At 47.6% G+C, this 18,823-nt stretch overlaps 1 long non-coding RNA gene and 1 pseudogene across 1 annotated transcript; one reads left to right on the plus strand and one right to left on the minus strand.

The window, feature by feature from the left end:
* Positions 1 to 5: 5 nt before the first annotated feature.
* Positions 6 to 18,290, plus strand: LOC116600902. The gene is made up of 3 exons (XR_004289847.1): positions 6 to 92; positions 1,519 to 1,664; positions 17,059 to 18,290. It is a non-coding gene; the product is annotated as an uncharacterized LOC116600902 (long non-coding RNA).
* LOC116600900 lies at positions 9,843 to 10,255 on the minus strand (annotated as a pseudogene).
* Positions 18,291 to 18,823: the final 533 nt, after the last annotated feature.

The raw sequence follows: 18,823 nt of genomic DNA on the forward strand, positions 1-18,823 counted from the left end.
CACAGGTCTCTGGGGTCCCAGCCCCAAGCCTCCTGAAAGAAAGAGGGGAGGAAGGAAGAAAGAACACTAGGAGGGTGCCAGGCACTCTGCAGGTAAGGTCCCTCTGTTCTCATAGTGCGTCAGTTACGGTGAGCCCGAAATCGATGGAGAAAAACAGATGTGGCTTACATCTCAATTCCATGCTAGGAGCTCTTGGATGCCTTAGGTCTCCCCTTTCAGCTCAGTTTCCCCATCTTTCCAAAGGGCCGCAGCGAGATGTAACGAGCACTAATACATACCCAGACGCTGGCAAGGGAAACCGGCTTCAGGGTCGGCTCCCGTTACCAGGAGCCCTTTGCTTAAGGCCACAAAGCTACTATGCCAGGTCTGTCTGAATCCACGAAACACCATGGATTTGTGACCGGAAGCCATCCCCATTGCCAATGTTCTCTCCTGAGTCAGTTCACAGGCCTGGATTTTTGGTTGAAAAAATGGTCAAGGGAAGCGTTAGAGACCCAGGCGCCGCCCTCCAGACCTGGACCCTCCCCGGTAGCACACACTGGCGGCAGGGGTGCAGGAAGGAACTGACGACCTCCCTGCAAGAGAGGAGAGCCCCCCGCCCAGCGACCAGGCCGCTCAGACCCCCGGATCTTCCCCGCTTGAATCCCCGCGGCCGCGATGTTCCCCGACGGCCGCCAGGGGTCGCTGGGCTGGCGCGCAGGCCGCTTTCTCCATTCATAAATCGGGCCTCCCTCCCCGCCCCTCCTCGCTCGCTCAGACCCCTCCTTCCCGCGGCTAGGCAGGGACGACCCCGGACGTGTGTAGGAGGGTTGCCGGTCCCTGGAGACCACTGGGGGAGGTCGAGGGGCCTCCTTCATACCCCCTCCAAGTGCCGACGGACCCAGTCCCTTAGCGGGACCTCCCTGCACCTCGGGGACTGTGTCGGGGTGGGGGGTGGCTGCGGGGAAAGGTGGAGGAACGAGGGCGCTAGAGGTTCTGCAGAAACCTGCCTGGAGGAGGGCAGAGCTTCCAGGGGACCCTGCCTTCCAGCACCCAGGTTATGCCCCGCCGAGGGTCCTTTGGAACCCCCACCCCGGGCCTGGGGGAATCCCCCAAACCCCGCACCTGTTGGCTCCAGGACCCCGGCGTCCTCGGCTGCTGGTCCCCGGACCTTGCACCGGGGACTCCGCCTCCCTGCCCCGAAGGCCGGGCTTCAGGGGCCCGGGCCGGGGGAGGGGTCCGGGGCAGCCCCCTCCCAAGGCCGCGCTGCCTGGGCTCGCTCGGCTGGGCGCAAGCCGCCGCTCCAACGCCGGCTCTGGCTGGGCGCGGGCTCAGCCGGGCTGCGCGCCGCGGGGAGGGGGGACGAGCGGGAGGGGCGGGCGGGGAGGGGAGCCCCCAGCCGGTCTCCGCTTCATGTCGCCCAGCCCGAGACCGGGAGGGCGGGGGAGACGCTCATTCCTCCTCGCCTGCCACTTCATGCTTCCATCCCACCTCCATTCACGCGTCCATCCGTTCATTCATACGTTCGCTTTCACTCAGCATCTGTGCCTCCGGCCGCTGAGCGTTCAGAGCGCACCTACTGTGTGCTGGCGGGCCCTAGGCAGCTCCGGAGGGGCCCCAGCGCAGACGGGGATCCCAGCTCCACTTCTCGAGGCCGCGCCTAGCTGAGGAGGAGGATGGCACAGGTGGGTCACAGGGGTGCCCATCTCCCAGCGCACCCCCCCTCCCCCGTTCTCTCCACCCCAGTCCTTTTTCTTCATACCTGCTTTCCGCCCTCCCAAAATGGATGGTAAGTAGGGGCAGGAAGAGGGGAGCCAGAGGGCCTGACTAATACAACAAACAATTACTAAGCTGTGTGCCAGGCAGTGAGCTAGAATAATAGGGCTGCCCCAAGTGTGCCCCATCCCCCCACCATGCGGGATCTCACTTAATCTCCCCGCCAGTCCAAGGAGGTAGTCACTATTGCCCCATTTTGCAGATGAGGACACTGGGTTCACATGGTTCAGAACTTGCCCAAGGCCAGACAGCAGAGGCAGAGTCGGGACTCCGACCTATGATCCTCTCCAGGTTTACCCACCTCCTGGCCAGGCAGAAACTCCCCGTCCTTCAGACACGCCCAGGCTGGCCAGAGACAGGAGGCTCACAGCCCAGCAAGTGACTATAGCACGAGGAGGGCTGGGAAGTGGCCGAGAAGGACAGATTGATTCAACCAGGGCATCAGGACAGACTTCTTGGAGCAGGAACACAGGGACCTGAAAAGTGAGATGGTAGCCTTGCAAGGGGGATTGAGGTAGCCACAGAGAGCTTTACAGGTAGAGGAAACAGCAGGTGTAAAGGTAGGGAGGTCGGGCCTTCCAGGAACCACAGGGAGGTGATGAGCGACCCCCTGGGCATCAGGCCATGCCCTGCCTCAGGACGGGACCTTCTTGGCACATCCGGTCCCACCGTCTTCTCACCCCCAGCGACTCACAGTCCCTCCCTCCTTGGGGTGATTCCTGACATATAACACTCCATGTTCTCTGTGGCAGCCAAAGCCCTTTCTCAGAGGAGCTGGAGATGGGCCATTAAACACAGTGTTTGGTAGTGGAGCTGGGGTGACAGTGGACAGGTTAGGCAGGACCAGGGGGACCTGGGGGCCCAGAGCCTGCCTCTCCAGAAAGGGAGAACCGAAGCCCATCTTAAGGCACGACTCTGTTCCTGGGCAGGACGGGTGATGGGTCCCAGCATCCGTGTGGTTCCAGTGTTCTGTCCTGCCTGCCTGGGGTGCTGGCGGTGGGAGGGGAATGAATGAGGGGACTCGAGAGAGGAGCGCCTGGTGTGCGCGCACACGTGTGCATGGGTGTGCATGAGCGTGCATGTGTGCTCGCACATGCACGTGTGTGTCTATGTTTTTCTGTATTTAAGAGGAAGGGCTGTGAGTGTGTGTTTAGAGAATCTATTCTGTGACTCTGCGTTACTGTGCGTGTGTGTGTGTGTCTGTGTGTCTGAGTGTGCATGTGAGCAGAGGACAGGCTTTGGGTTGGTGACCAAGTGTCACCCTGAGAGGGCTGTGTCTGCGTGGGGCTTACTTTGTGTACATTGGTGTTTGTGTACACAAGGAGTGTGTGCGTGTGTGTGTGTGTGTGTGTGTGTGTATGGAGGGGGTGTCTGTCTCCCTGTGTGTCTGAATGTGTAGTTTGGGCTTTGACTAGCATCAGCCTCCTGGCGTGCGCCCCTATGAGCGTGGGAATGTGTGTGTGGGCACGCCTTTGTGTCCGCGGCTCTGCCACTGTTCGAATGTGGGACTTGGTTTGTCCGCCCCCGCAGCGATGACTCATCTAATCCCTCACTCTCGCTCCCCCCACCCCCCAGCTAGAGCTGGGACTGTCTGCTATGTCAGGGCTGGGGAGGGGGCTGCAGCATGGGCTGGGACGGAGGGTGAACCGCGCGGGGACCCTCAGGTGACAGCCGCAGCTGCTAATACGAGGATGGTGGGCGCCAGCGGAGCCCAGCCCAGAGCTCGGGATGCTTGGGCCTCCCAGACATCCAGTGCTGGAGTGAGCAAGGGTCTCCCCAGGCCCCCAAGCCATTATACTTGGGGTGCATGTGTCTGTGCATGTGTGGGGGGCGGGGGAAGAGTCATGGCTGAGAATTCAGTTTCCCCAGAGCCAGTTCCATCTCCCCTGAAGAGGGATCCTAATGGTCAACTCCCTCTTCATCCTTCGGTCCCCCAGAGGTGGCTGCCCTCCAAGACAAAGGATCAGGAATGGTTCCTTCTACCCTGAAGCAACAGATATTTTTCCTGCTCAGACTTTGACCAGAGAGGAGGCTCTGGGCCCCCAGGTCCCCCTGGTCCTGAGTCTGGCTCCCTCACTCACGACCTGAGGGTAAGAGAGGACAATTGTTTGGTCTGGGTAGATGCTCCGAGAAAACCCTGGGATCCCAAGAGGGGTCAGTGATGTTCTGGAAGACCCACAGGGGCTGTGGTGGTTTGGTCCTTGAGCCCAATAGCACTGGTCTCTGGGAGCTCCTGGCAAAGCACCAGGCCCAGGGGAGGCGTCGGGGGATCTCATGTCATCCATCTCCAGGCTGGGCACTCAGCCCTAGGACCTCCACGGCCCAGCGAGGCCAGCCCTGGAGACTTGGCTTTGCCTGAGCTGTCCGTCAACCGGTGACCACATGACCTCTTTCCTGGAACCAGCCAGCCCAGGCCTTGTTGATCTAATCCTGGACCTCGGAGCCCCAGGTCCCTGTCACATCCATCTTTAAGTGCGATCCCCGGCACTGGCCCCAGGTGCTGCTTCCTCCTCCCTCCCAATTCCAGTGTGACCTCTGTCAGGCTAGGACTAGAATAATCAAAATGTAATTGGGTTTTCAACTTGCTAATGTTGCCAAAGGCCTGGGCTGTGCATGGGAACACTCTGAACAGGGCAGGGGTGCCTTTTAGAAGAACAGAAATCAGCAGACAAGCGGAGGGATGCAGACAGGTGCGGGGCAAGCCAGCAGGGGCTGGGTTGTGGGCCCAGAATGGGGGACTCTGAGGGCTGAGTCTGGCAGGCCACTGAGGAGGCTGTGGGGTTTGGTCCTCGGGACCCACAGCACTGGCCTCTGGGAGCTCCTAGCAAAGTGCCACCCCATGGGAGGGACCCAGGGGCCTCATGTCCTCTGTTTCCAGGCCAGGCGCTCAGTCTTTGTGCCTCCTCCCCTCGGGAAGGGCTGACCCTCCTTCAGGGTGTGGGTGGCTTGAAGGGGATGGACATCCACTGAGAGAGCAAGGGACCTAGGACCTACAATCAGGCATCCTTGGTGGCTTCACAAGCTACTGATCATCTTCCAGCTGGGACAGGGGCTAGAGACAGCAGTCTCTGCTCCCTCGCTCATATATTCACTCAACAAACACTGACAGTGAGTAAGCTATCGAGAGGGGGGCCCTGCTGGTTAGTCTGGGGAGACCCCCCCCAGGGGGACAAACGGTGGGGGTGGGTATCACATCCATAGAGTGGGAGATCGTGGCATTGGGGGTGGGCCACGGGATAGGACTGGGGTCAGCAGTGATAGTGCCCCTGAGCCCAGAAATAACTGTCACCCTTCCCAGGCTGTTGAGCCTTGTGTTGAAATGTGGTTAGAAGCACAGGCTTGGGGCCAGAAAGACTGGGTCAGACTCCCAGCCCTGCTGCGTCCTGCTGTGTGATCCGGGACTGGTCACTTCACTTCTGGCATAGGCTGGGTAGCAGACCCCGAGGAGGTCCACGTTCTAATCCCGGGAACTGGTGGCGTGCTGCCTGGTGAAAGGGACTTTGCTGATGGGGCTAAATTCAGGCTCTTGAGATGGGGAAATGATCTAGGGTTATCCCGGTGGGCCTGGTATAATCACAAGGGGCCTTGTCCTAAGGAGAGAGGAGGGACAGAAAGAGCAGGTGCGTGGCAGAGGTGGGAGGTGACAGCAGTGCTGCAAGAGGCCACAGCCTAGGAAGGTGGGCGGGCTCCGGAAGCCGGCACAGAACAGAGTCTCCCCTTGAGCCTCCAGACGGAATTCTCCTTACCGATTCCTTGAGGGGAGCCCCCGCTGGACTCATGTTGGACTTCTAACCTCCAGAATGTGGCAAGAAAAAAAATGCGTTGTTTTAAGACTCTAAATTCGCAGTAATCTATACAGCAGCCACGAGAAACTAACACAACCTCTCTGGGCCTCATTTCACTGCTTATAAGATGCGACCAACAGGAACCTTGACCCTGCAGAGCTGTGTGAAGATCGCTGAGGACAGGCAGGGGTGCCGAGCAGCAAGACGGAGATTCGCACATTCATACACACCCGCACTTAAAACTAATTTGATATTTCAAAAAATCAGAGTGGTCATAATGAGAAAAGTCAGGGCTTTGTTGGTCAGATGTCCTTGTGTTTATCCTGTCATTTGGTATTGCTTTTATTTTGAGTTCCATATGGGTTCAGGAGGCTGCTAATGAACTTAAATCCTAAAATTGGGAAAAATATCAGTTATAAACAATGATTGTGGCAAACATGTGCTGGTGGGTTATTTTGACAGAGGAACACACAAGGGAAAGGGAAAGAAGGAGAAACCTGATCTTTCTAGGAGGTGTGTGTGCGCAGACTGGAAAGTTTTGTTTTGTTTAACTATGATCTCAGTCACCAGACATTAAGGAAAACCTTTAACAGGACAGAGAAAGACCAAGATAAACAGAAAAACGTTCCAGAGGCAAGTTGGGCTGAGCCTGGAGGGATGAATAGGAGTTTACAGATGGGCTTTGAGTGGGACATATTGGGCAGGAGTGGGAGAGAAAGAAGGATTGGGATTCCAGGGAGAGGGGATAACATGAGTGAAGGCGAGAGGTAGACACGGCCGAAGGTCTGTTCAGAAATAGAAAGGGGGGCGAAGGGCTGTCCTGAATCTAGGCCGAGGCACTTGGATTCCATCCCAAAGGCAGTGGGATCCCTGAAGGGTTTTTAGCGAGGTTGTGATATGGACTGATTGGCATCCCCGCCCTCCAACCTAACCACGTATGAAATGAATAAAAAATGCATCTTTCTTGTAATAGATTCAAACCACTCAGAAAAAAATCGAGTAAAATCATTATTTGAAATTAGGTAGAGTAGATATTGACTTCGGTATTAGAATATAGCCTCTGTAACAAAGATCCCCAAATGACAATGCCTTTGAAAGACAGAAGTTTCGTTCTCTCCGTAGGCCATTCAGGCCTGGCCAGGTGGCTCTGTCATCATCGGGAAGCCAGACTTCTGCCCGGGTGGGAGAGCATCACGATCATGAGTACAGGTCCTAGGGCCAGACTGCCCAGGTGTAAATTATGGGTCTGCCGCTTGTAAGCTGCTGTGTGACCGAGGGCACGCTGCTTCATTTCTTCATGCTTGGGTTTCACCATTGGTAAAATGGGGGATAATATAGCGCCCATCTGAGGGAGGAAGAATAATGTCTCCCCAAAGATGTGTGTGTCCTTGAAATTGTGATTGGGAACTTACATGGCAGAAAAGACTTTATAGAAGTGATTCAGTGGAGAGTCTTAAGATGGGGATACTATCCTGGACTGCTCTGGTGGACCTGATGTAATCACAAGGGGCCTTCGAAGAAGGAGACAGGAGGGGCGCCCAGTGGCTCAGTCATTTGGTTAAGCGTCTGACTCTTGGTTTTGGCTCAGGTCATGATCTTAGGGTCATGATCTCAAGGTCGTGAGATCGAGACTGGCATCGGGCTCTTTGCTCAGTGCAGAGTCTGCTTGAGATACTCTGTCTCTCCCTCTCCATCTGCCCCTCCCTCTGCCCACTCACTCTCTAACTCTAATTAATTAATTAAGTAAAAATCTTTAAAAAACAAAACAAGAAGGAGGCAAGGAATCGAAACAGTAATCAGAGATGTGATGATGGAAATGAGAGACTATAGTGACCTGAGGAAGGGATCCTAAGCCAAGGAACACAGGGACCACTGGAAACTGAAAACACAAGGAAATAAATTCTCCCCTGAGTCTCCAGAAAGTAGTCTAGCCAACACGTTGATGTTCAACTTCTGAACTCCAGAACAATTAGAGAATACATTTGTGTCGTTCTGAAACTCTAGGTTTGTGGTATTTTGTTGCAGTAGGCATCGAAAAGGGAATGCACATCCTTGTTAGGTTCAAGGAGTTTGTATATGCAAAGCGCATAGAGAACTGCCCGGCACAGAGTTAGCATACACTTGTACGTGTTTGCTGTTATTGTCTAGGGTAAACTCGTGGCCTGGGTCAGAGATGGGCAAGCACACCCTTAGTCCAGCTAGTGGAAGAGGCACGCCTGCTCTGTTTGCATCCAGTTGGCGTGAACTGGCTCACCTGATCCCATGAGGCTACAACGGAGCCTGGGGAGCAGACTGTTTCTCTGGGTAGCCACGTGCCCCGTGAGATGCAAGGATTCTAGGAACAAGGGAGGGAGGGCGGGTAGATCCTGAGCTCCCAATGTCTGGCACCATGCCCAGCTATGAAAGATGAGAAGTTTAGCGAAGGTGCCTTGCCTCCAGAATTTGGTTAGATGCCCTTTTCCAGCTCTTCTTTCTTGTGCCATTAATTTTATGAAATATCTCCCGCCTCCCACGGTGCAAGATGAGACATCCTTGCTCTCCCTCCTCCTAAGTCCTCTTGCTAAACTGCTACATTTGAATCTAGTTTCATAGCCATAGGGAAAGCGTTCTGGTTTTATGTGCTGTCCATCTCTGAATTTCAAAAATTGAAAATCAATAACGTGTTTTTAAAAAATATATTATGATTATGTAAACATTATTCTTGCAGAGCTAACTAGCATCCAGGGACCCGTACAGAAGGAACTATAATCTTGGGATTTAAATGCTGCCTGAAGGGAAATGCTCCAGGCTTCAAGTTCAAATGTATTTTCCTACGCTCCCTCAGTATTCGAAGTCTTGTTATATTTTCATTTGTTTCATATCTGGACCATGAGTTTCTTATAGGAGTTTTTGTTCTCCTGGAGTTTCTAATTGTTTTTCTCTTTTCTTCTTGAGAAAAGAAACATACGCCTTTTTAATCAGGTCATTAAAATCTCCCAGCTTCTTAATTACATTATTTGCTGAATGAAGCCTATTTTCTTCTTGAAGACACTTTTCTCCAAACCCTCTGACTTCCTGTTCTAATTTTGACTGATGGTGTTATGGACTCTGGTATTTCTATTCATTACACTTGTGGGTCAGTTCTACTGTTGGGTGAGTCTGGTCTCTCTTTCTTTTTTTTTTTTTTTCTCTGTTTTGCTGGAGTATATCTCAAATAACATTTTTTTAAAAGATTTTATCTATTTATTTGACAGGCAGAGAGACGGTGAGAGAGGGAACACAAGCAGGGGGAGTGGGAGAGGGAAAAGCAAATCCCCGCAGAGCAGGAGCCCGAAGTGGAGCTCCTGCCCAGGACCCTGGGATCATGACATGAGCCAAAGGCAGACACTTAACAACTGAGCTTCCCAGGTGTCCCTCAAATAACATTTTAATTTTATTTTAAGATTATTTATTTATTTATTTATTCGACAGACAGAGATCACAAGTAGGCAGAGAGGCAGGCAGAGAGAGTGGAGGAAGCAGGCTCCCTGCCGAGCAGAGAGCCCGATGCGGGGCTCGATCCCAGGATCTCGGGATCATGACCTGAGCCGAAGGCAGAGGCTTTAATCCACTGAGCCACCCAGGCGCCCCTCAAATAACATTTTTAAAGGGGGCGCATGGAAGGAAATCCTTTCGAGTCTGAAGTGTTCTTAATTTGTCCTTACTCTTCCTGAGTGGGGAGATCAATCTGCTCCATTTTAGGGCATGTGGAAAGGGGGTAGACAGGCAAGAGCGTTCCCGGTTTCCACCCTGTGCCAACATAAGGAGAGATTTACTCTAAGACACCAATGCTCTAAGCGGGAATTTTGGTCCTTTTGAAAAACATCACTTAATTTCTTTAGAAAGTGGTTCTCTCTTACTTTTTTTTTTTTTTTTTTTTGGAGAAAGGGAGGGGTAGAGGAAAAGGGAGAGAGCGAATCCCAAGCAGGCTCCACGCCCAGCACGGAGCACAAGGTGGGCCTTGATCTCACAACCCTGAGATCATGAGCTGAGCCGAGATTAAGAGTCAGACGTTTAACCGACTGAGCCACCCAGGCATCCCCCTCACTTTTGAATCTCTCCCTTCTCTGTACTCTCCTGATGTGAAGGGGACTTGTTTTGTAGGGGATTGTTAGTGGCTGCTGCTGGCTTGTTATTTGTTAAACAGGCCCTTCCTTGAATTATTTCCTAACTTTGGTTATTCTCATATCACCATCTCAATTTTTGCCATATCTTCTTACTTCCCATGTTAATATTTACTTTTTTTTTTTTTTTTGTATTTTTAATGACTGAAACAAAACAGACCTAAAACCACAGCTTCTGGGAGAATCATTTGTTCTCACCAGTCTTGTACCTCTCCTAGAACTTGACCTTGGCATCTTGTCAGGCCTTGTGTTTAAGAGCACGGTCTCTGAAGACATCCTTCCTGATGACAGCTTTGTCCAAGGGGAGGTCCACAGAGTACCTCGTGGGCATGAAATGACAGTGGTTTTTTTTCACAAAAGAACTTTTCACAACTTTCACAAAAGACTTGAACTTTGACCTCTTGATGATTTTCTTCTTGCTCATGGTAGCTGTCACTTTGCAGTCAATTCCAGCCACCAGAGCATGGCTGTAGGGACAGTCTGAAGTGCCATCATCAATGTTCTTCACAATGACCGGGAATAGAGTCTGGCCAGGACCAGCACCACCTTCCCGGGTTTCATGAACTTGCCCATCTCAAACCTACAGCAGGAAGAATTTTTACTTATGGTATTATTTTTATTTAAATTGACTATGCTAGTCCTACACCATAGCAGGCAAATTTTTTAAAAAGATTTTATTTGACAGACTGAGAGACAGACAGAGATCACAAGTAGGCAGAGAGAGAAGTGGCAACAGGCTCCCTGCTGAGCAGAGAGCCCGATGCGGGGCTCGTTCCCAGGATCCTAGGATCATGACCTGAGCCGAAGGCAGAGGCTCAACCCACTGAGCCACCCAGGCGCCCCAATGTTATAGTTGTATCTCTTGTTGTTTGTAATTATATAGTTTTATTTTCTAATCCATATACATCATTCTTAAGATAACGGAAGTTTATGGTTTTTGCCACCAGATAGCATTCACAGCAATGGGGCATACACCATACTTTGCAAAATACTTCGCTTTAAGTACTGTGTTGATTACCGGCCAATCAATTGCCTGAGCTTTCTGCCAGTTTGGACCTCCAAGGGGGTCTCCTTTCAATAGTCCCTCTCCTCCTTGTCCTGATTCTGACATGCTAGGAATAAAGTAAAATAGTAATTCTTATTGATGATGTAAAGTGATGACTGCAAAGGTCTTAGCTTAGGGTGGGAGTGGCCGGACCTGCTAATTGACCTTCCATCACTGTCTGTGAGCAGATGGTTGGGCCCTCCTCCCACAGGGAGGGGCTCACAGTCTCAGTCCTGCCTCTCTGGTCCCCTTAGGGAGGCACATGGCTATTACAATCAAGTGCCTTGGGCTCAGGTACATATTCAAAGAGCAGACAGTCCATATCTTATCCAAATTGCTCCAAAAAGTAGAAAAAGAGGGACAACTACCCATTGCATTTTATGCGGCTAGTAGAACTTCAATATTCAACTTAGACAAGGAAGTTGGAAACAAGACCTTAGGCCAATCTCAATTACGGACACAGTTTCAAATATCTTTTTTTTTTTTTTAAAGATTTTATTTATTTATTTGACAGAGAGAAATCACAAGTAGGCAGAGAGGCAGGCAGAGAGAGAGAGAGGAGGAAGCAGGCTCCCTGCTGAGCAGAGAGCCCGATGCGGGACTCGATCCCAGGACCCTGAGATCATGACCTGAGCCGAAGGCAGCGGCTTAACCACTGAGCCACCCAGGCGCCCTCAAATATCTTAAATAGAAAGTTGCCAAATGAAATACAGCAACATATTTAAAAATGCATAATGGCCAAGTTGGGTTTATTCCATAAATGCAAGAATATTTCAACATTAGAAAATTATTATTTTAAGTCCCTGTGCCTTGGTGGCTCAGTCAGTTAAGTGTCAGACTCTTGGTTTCTGCTCAGGGTCACGAGAACAGGGGGTGCTCAGGGTAGAGTCTGCTTGAGATTCTGTCCCCTCCTCCCTCTCCCTCCCCCTCTGTTCCTCCTCCCCTCTGCTCACACATGCTCTCTCTCTCCAATAAATAAATAAATAAAATCTTTTTAAAAAGAAAATATTATTGTTTTTATTTTTTAAAGATTTTATTTATTTATTTGACAGAGATTACAAGTAGACAGGGAGACAGACAGAGAGAGAGAGGGGGAAGCAGTTTCCCCGTGGAGCAGAGAGGCCGATGCGGGGCTCGATTCCAGGACCCTGGGATCATGACCTGAGCGGAAGGCAGAGGCTTTAACCCACTGAGTCACCCAGGTGCCCCTATTATTATTTTTAAAGATTTGTTAGTTTTAGAGAAAAAGAAAGCAAGCAGGAGGCCAGAGGAGGAGGGAGAGGGAGAGAATCTCAAGCAGACTCCACTGAGCACGGGGGCTGACGGGGGGCTCAATGTGGAGCTGATCCCCCAACCCTGAGATCATGACCCCAGTGGAAACCAACAGCTGGATGCTTAATGGACTGAGCTACTTAGGTGCCCTTATTATTTTAAGCCTCAACTCTTGATCTCAGAAATCTCAAAAATCTTGATCCCAAAAATCCTATGATCACATAATGCAGAGGGAGAAAGTGCATTTGATAAAATTAAGTTTATAAAAATTCTTGGCAAACCAGGAGTAGGAAAGAACTTCCTTAATGCGATACGTTGGTAAAGGGTATCTTTCTAAAACCTGCAGTAAGTGTACTGCAAGGGTATCTTTCTAGAACCTGCAGTAAGTGTACTGAAGATAAAAACTTCAAGAATTTCCTTTAAAGTAAGAAACCTAAAAAGGATATTCACTATCTCTATTACTGTTCAAAGCTATCCAGGATTCCTTAGCCTGTGCAATGAGGGAAACAAAAGGGAATTAATAGCCCAAACCTTTGGAAAGGAAGAAACAAAATGGACATCATATATTTGTAGAGAATGTGATTGTCTACCTAGAAAATCAAAGAGAGTCTACAGGCAAGCTATTAAAATTATCGAGAGGATTCATAATGAGAGACAATTTTCCATGGGTCAGTTGCATTTCTGGATGCTTTGCAGAGAAACCAACTGCCCTTTTGTTTGGTACTATTTTTTTTTTAATTTGGACAATCTCTTCAAGGATGTTTATATCAACCATCTTTGGAACAGAGAATAATTATCTCCCTCCAGAGCAGAAAGCAGATTTGCTTATTGTCCAGTGTATTGAAGATAATGTCTGTCTCTGCAGCATAGAGCTCAGGATTCTTCAGGGACTATGCAAACCTACTGATTTCATGGGCAGCACCCCTGGGGGACTTGGGGAGCCAGAGGAGCCACTGCCCCAAACATGAGGCACATGCTTCTTGCTGAGATATGAACAGTGAAGTCCTTTGTCTCTGACCCGGTACTCTCGTGTCTTCTGCAGCATCCCTGATACCGTGGTAGCTAAGAGTCTAGCTGGGGTAAAATCCCAGACCCTTTACTTTGTCGGTGGTTCAGCCATCTCACCTCTAAATACCAAGAACAGACAAAAAGGGCTATTTAAAAAAAAAAAAAAGTGCTATTTATAAATGGTATCACTAACGAAGGCACAAAAAACGCTTAAGTGCCCAAGAGTAAATCTAAGAGATATGCAAGATGTTTACAGAAAAAATTAGAAGGCTTGACTGATGGTCATTGAAGAGACACAGAGAAATGGAGAGGTATAACTTGCTTGTGGAAGGAGGTACTCGACTGTAAGACGTGAATTCTCCCCCAAATTAATCTATACTTCATTTCAGTGTCAAAGGATTAAATAAAGTATTTTTAAAATTAATGCTTTTGGAAACATTATCCTAAAGTCATATGAAAGAACAGCCAAGGGTAGCCAAGCAACCTTGAAGAAAATGAACAGTGAAGAGACGCACCCGTCAGACGTCAGGACTTATACAACTCAAGTAACTGAGACAGGGAGATATTGGCAGAGGGGTGTACAAATAAATAAATGGGACAGAATTGAGGGCTCAAAGACAGAGATGTGCAGACTGGAGGTTCAACTTAAGTCAGAAATGACATTTAAACCAGCTCCTTTTTTATTCTTTATTTTTTATAAGTAGACTCTACATCCAGCATGGAGCCCAACACGGCACTCAAACTTACAACTCTGAGATCAAGACCTGAGCTGAAATCAAGAGTCGGATGCTTATCCAACTGAGACACTCAGGTACCCCTAAACCAGTTCCTTTTATGGAACACTTGGCTGGCTCAGTCGATACAGCTTACAACTCTTGATCTCAGGGTCATGAGTTCAAGTCCCATGTTGGGGGTAGAGATTACCTTAAAAAAAAAAAAAAGATAATTAAACCAGTTCCTTCCAATAATGGTGGCATGAAAATTGGTTTTCCATGTGGAAAAAAAGAGAATTGTACTCCTATATCACTCTTGATCACCAAAATCAGTACAGAGAGATACTAAATATGAAAAAGAAAACTTTTTTTTTGAAAAAGAAAACTTTTAAATACAAATCTTTTCTAGACCTCACGATATGAAGATTTCTTAACCAAGTTTAAAAAGCATAAACAATAAAGGAAGTATTGATAGATTTGCCTACATTAAAATTCCAAAGTATCGTATAGCAAAAACAGGATAAACAAAACCCAAGCCACAAGGCTGGGAGAAGATACACGGATAATGAACATTACAGACAAAGTATTCGTCTCCAGGCTGCATCACGAAGTTCTACAGATCAATAAAAAGATTACAGACAACTCAACAGAAAAGCAAGTATAAGATGTACATAAGTAAACAATACAAATATATGGGAAACGACGTTGAACTCTACTTGTAATTTCAGGAATGCAAATTCAAACAACTAGATGAAATTTTAGACTTCAAGTTGGTAACACAAACATTTCCAGTCTGACTATATTAAGTGTTGAGGACTACGTGGGACAAAGGGCCCTCTTGTTAATGCTACAGAGAGCTTCGATCATAACCACATTGAGAAGCAATTTGGCAAAATCTAGTAAAGTCCAGCGTGTGCATATCCTCCAACCTAGCAATTCAATTCCGGAAATAAATCCCAACTCTTGACAAGTACAAGAATGTTTATTACAACACCATGTAGAGTGGAAAATTGGAAACAACAGAATAATGTACAAGTCAATCTTGTCAGAGCTACAAAGTAGACAGTTAAGATGAGTGCATCGGAGAGATGTAGATGGATTGACAGGCTGCCCCTAACATTTAGGAGGCCGAGGGCAAGGAGAATCTGGGGGCCAAGGACCCTCCTCTATTCTCTTCCCACTCGGGCTCCATCCCCCACAGTGAGGAACGTCACGCACACATGCTTGTGGACACTTTCGTCTGTTTGTCCGAGCTCTGTCCATGAACCCCACCCTCCCACCAATGCCACCCTGGCCAGCCCTTAGGATTAAGGTGGGTACAGCTGCGTGGTCACCTCAGGAAGAAAACTCTAGGGAAATCACTGCCCTGGCCTTGAAATGGGCTCTGGGCCCTGGGGGCAGAGGAAATCAGGATTCAAGGTTTAGAAGGAGAGAAGGCTTCTGGGTGGGTCTTGACTCCTTAACCCATGGAGGAGGGCCTGGGCGGGGACCAGGGTCCCGGTCTAAGAGTGGTGCTTTGTGTTAGCAAGGTTGAAACTCACACGTGATATTGTACAGAAAAGGCAGAGAGACAAGCAGGATAGGATGCATGATAGGAAGCTTTAAAACAGGCAAAACAGTACTACCCACTGCTCAAGGATATGTACAAAAGGAGCAAAATTACAAAAGCTTGTAGAGGGTGCCTGGGTGGCTCAGCTGGTTAAGCCTCTGCCTTGGGCTCAGGTCATGATCCCAGGGTCCAGGGATCCGGTCTTGCATCCACCGGGCTCTCTGCTCAGTGGGGAGCCTGCTTGTCCTTCTCCCTGCCACTCCCCCTGCTCTCTCTCTCACTGCTCTAAGTAAATATGTATATATATGTATATATACATATATTTCTATGAAATTTAAAAAAGAGCACAAACGGTCTACCTTTAAAAGGGCAAGGAAGGAGAATGAAATGCAGAGCAAAGGTGAGATATAATGGGATAGAGACAAGCTAAATGTGTTAGCAGTAATAATAAATCGACAATACGCTCTTCTTCTAAGTGGGATAGTTTAAAACACCTCTTTTTATTACTGAGTGCTGTTTCTTTCTTTCTTTTTTTTTTTTTTTAAGATTTTATTTATTTATTTGACAAAGACACAGCAAGAGAAGGAACCCAAGCAGGGGGAGCGGAAGAGGGAGAAACAGGCTTCCTGCTGAGCAGGGAGCCCAACGCAGGGCTCAATTCCGGGACCCTGGGATCATGACCCAAGCCGAAGGCAGACACTCAATGACTGAACCACCCAGGCGCCCCTTGAGTACTGTTTCTAATTTTTTTAAAAAAAGGCGGGGTTTGGGGTTGCGCCTGGGTGGCTCAGTGGGTTAAAACCTCTGCCTTCGGCTTGGGTCATGATCTCAGGGTCCTGGGATCAAGTCCCAAGTCGGGCTCTCTGCTCGGTGGGGAGCCTGCTTCCCCTTCTCTCTCTGCCTATCTCTCTCTGCCTATTTGTGATTTCTCTCTCTGTCAAATAAATAAATAAAATATTTTTAAAAAATAAATAAAATTAAAAAATAAAAAATTAGGAAAGGCACGGAAGGTTTGAACAACAGAGTGAACAAGTTTGACTTACTGACATAAAGAGAAGCCAGTCCCCAAAGCTTATTCTTCCCAAGCACACGTGGACCATTTAACGAACATTGAGCCACATTCCAGGCTATAAAGCAGGTCTTACACACCAGTCACACACACCATATTCTTGGATCAAAATGCTTTTAAGAAGTGATAACAAGAAATTATTCCCACATGTTTGGAAATTTAAAAAATTACTTCTGGAAACCACCCAAACGTTCATCAGCAGTCGAATGCAAGAATAAGTTGTAGTACGTTCATACGATGGGTTGCTAGACACCAAAACACATCACACAAGCCCACACACACCACTATTATAACAGGTGACGACACGGAGAACGCTCACGGAGTGTTGAGTGAAAGAAGACAGAAAGAATGAATACTCTATAATTCTATTTTGCATGAAACTTAAAAGCAGACAAAATTGGGGCGCCTGGGTGGCTCAGTCAGTTAAGCATCTGCCTTCGGCTCAGGTCATGATACCAGGGTCCTGGGATCGAGTCCCACGACAGGCTCCCAGCTCAGAGGGGAACCTGCTTCTCCCTCTCCCTCTCCCTCTCGCCCCAGCTCATGCTCTCTCTCTCACTCGCTTGCTCTCTCTCTCTCTCTCATAAATAAATGAAATATTTTTAAAGAATTTAAAAAGCAGACAAAATTAATCTACCGTGACAGAAGTCAGAATAGTGGGATGATGGGAGTGATGACGGACAGGGATGCTGAAAAAGTCTCTATTTCGTTCTCACTGAGGAAATAAAAAAAAAAGAACCAAAGACCAGACCTGATGAAAACAGGACAAAGAAATGATGAAGAAAAGAGCAAAACGGAATAAAGCAGAAAACAAATATACAACTGAGAGGGTTACTGAAGCCGAAAGTGAGCTCTTTGAAAAGATTAATAAAATAGTGAAACCTCTGAGTCTGATATAGAGATAAAGACACAAATAAGTAAATACTAAGAATGAAAAGGATATGATCACTACAGATCCTGGAGAGATTTGAAAGAATAATATGAACAACTATTTCTTTAATGTTTTATTTCTCACTTCCGTTCCTTACGTCGCTTTGGATCAGTTTTATTTTGTAGCTACTTACCCACTGCATCTTCATTTTCCAATTTATTTGTACAAAGTTGTTTCTTATGCTGAAAAAAAAAATCTTTCTCTCATTAACTCCCTCTTTTCCTTATTTATTTGGGCCTTTTCTCTTTTTTCCTTAATCAGCCCGACTACGGATGTATCTGTTTTATCAGTCATTGGCTTTATCGATCATCTGTGTTGGTTCTTTGGTTTTTTGTTTTATTGATTTTTTTTCTCTTATCTTTATTATTTCCTGCTATTAGGAGGCTGTATTATTATGTTGTCTTTCTCTGACAATGTAAACTGAATGCTCAAGTCACTAATGCATGATTTTTTATTAAGATGCAAACTTTAATGTGGGCATTCAGAAGAATACACATTCCCCTCAAGGATTGTTTCAGCTGCGCTGACATTTTAAAAATGTGACGCTCTCATATTTTGTATTTTTTTTCTTTGTCCCAATAAGTATTTGGAGCCTTGATTTTAATTTTCAAACGTAAGTTTACCTTTTCGTTATCATTTTCTCATTTCAGTGGATTGTGGTCATAGAAAATGGTCTCTGTGACATCCGTTCACTCCTTGGCAGACTTGCTTCATGACCTAGTATGGGAACAATTTCTGTAAATGTTCTCACACTGGATGAAGAGAATGCCAATTTTTCTGTTTGATCAAGCTTCTTAAATGTGTTATTCAAATATTCTACACATTTACTAATTTTACGGCCACTTGATTTAGTAACTATGGAGAAAGGAAAGATAAGGTTCTCAGGGGGATTGTGGGTCCATCTGTGTCTCTTTGAAATTGTCTCAAGTTTCACTTTCTATCAGGGGTCATCAAACTATGTGGTCTGTGAACGAAATTTGGGCCACTCCTTGTTTTTGTAAATAAAGTTTTATTGGAACACAGCCATGTTGGTTTGTTTATGTGTTCTCTGTGACTTTTTTCTTGCTGCAATGGCAAAGCTGCGTAGTTGAGACAGAGGCTGGATGGTCTACAACGTCTAAAATATTTATTATCTGTCCTTTTAAAGAAGTTTGCTCACTCTTCTTTGTGTATTTTTTTTAGAATTTTATTTAAATTTTATTTATTTATCTGAGAGAGAGCACAGAGGGAGAGCGAGAAGAAGACTCCTGGCTGAGCAGAGAGCCTGACTCGGGGACTCGATCCCTGGATGCTGAGATCATGACCAGAGCCAAATGCAGATGCTTAACCGACTGAGCCACCCAGGCACCCCAGACTCTGCTTTATATAATCTGAGGGCTAGGCTGTTAGGTTTAAAAAATTTCAGAATTATATTCCCTGAAAACATTTTTCTTGTTAATCATTATGTAATGACCCTCTTTTCCATAATGGTGCCTTTTGACTTAAAGTCCATTTTGTCTGACATTTATAAAACTACCACCAGCTCCCTTCAGCTTAGTATTTGCCTGCGGTGCC

This window comes from Mustela erminea, chromosome 10, assembly GCF_009829155.1.
Source record: "Mustela erminea isolate mMusErm1 chromosome 10, mMusErm1.Pri, whole genome shotgun sequence".
Classification (NCBI taxonomy): domain Eukaryota; kingdom Metazoa; phylum Chordata; class Mammalia; order Carnivora; family Mustelidae; genus Mustela; species Mustela erminea.